This window comes from Octopus bimaculoides, chromosome 9 (genome assembly GCF_001194135.2).
Source record: "Octopus bimaculoides isolate UCB-OBI-ISO-001 chromosome 9, ASM119413v2, whole genome shotgun sequence".
Lineage (NCBI taxonomy): Eukaryota > Metazoa > Mollusca > Cephalopoda > Octopoda > Octopodidae > Octopus > Octopus bimaculoides.
In genome coordinates this window covers 17,820,219-17,821,434 of record NC_068989.1, presented here as the reverse complement: position 1 = coordinate 17,821,434, position 1,216 = coordinate 17,820,219, and positions in this window count along the sequence as shown.

Here is a 1,216-nt window from a genome sequence, read left to right as displayed (position 1 = left end):
TATATATATTTTCTCCGTGTTTTTCTCCTTGCTTTTCTCCTTATTCTTTCTGTTGAAGAGCGTAGCTCGAAACGTTAAAGACTCTCTCTATTCCCGAGCGTTAAACTAATACATCCTTTTGTTGTTTACACCACCTGCCTCGTCTGTTGTTGTTTTTTTCGTAAATTCTCCCATATATATATATACACACACACACACACACATATATATATATACATATATATATATATATCTATGAGAAATTCCTGCTCTCGTTATGTGGGACTTTCAGTTTCTTATAAATTATATCATCTACTTACAGTATTGTGTACTTTTTCTTCTTATTTACGTCTACGCGTTTACATCCACACGCGATTACATGCGCACGCATACACACATGCGCGCGCGCACGAACGCATATGCTGTCATTCATATTGATATACTAATTTATCTAAATATCTGGGCGCGAATACACACTGATCTGCATACACACTGATCTGCATACACACAAATACTTGTCTGAATCGTGGCTTTTCGTTTGATGCGATCTGGAATTTTGTGCATGTAGTAGTAGCATACTTCAAATGCAAAAGCAGCTCTCCGTTATTGTTTTTCTCGAGTTTTGAAACAGTTAGCAGTAGTTGCTGTTGTTGTTGCTGTTGTTGTTGGTGGTGATGGTGAAGAGTAAGTATTTTCTAGTCCTTGTGTGGAATTTAGTCTTTGTAATGGAATTTTAACTATGTTGGCATGTGGTTTAGCCAGGAGAGAACTTTAGTGATGTGAGGCCTAGCATTTGTAGCAACATTGACGGTTTTAATTGCGTCTTGTTTACGTTTAACATGGCTGTTCGGGATACAATACTGTTTGAATGAAACTTGAAGTGATCATGTCTGTACCTCTAGTGAAGACACGATTTGCACATCTCATGGAAGAATGCCTTTCTGTCCCTCTTCATGGATTCGGTGCCGGTTTAGTGTCTAGGTTGCATGTACAGGACACTTGTGTACGGCAAGCGATGTAAAGGATGGTAGAAAAGGGCATTGTACGAAATAGGTAGTTGTTGTGTAAGAGAAAGAACGTGAGAGGGGTAAGTGTAGATCAGAGAGAGGGTGAGGGAAAGAAAAAACAGAGAGAGAGAAAGAAGGACAGAGAGAATGAGAAAGAGAGAGAGAAAGAAGGAAAGGGAGAGTGAGCGAGAGAGAGAGAAAGAAAGAGAGAGAGAGAGAGATAGATAGAG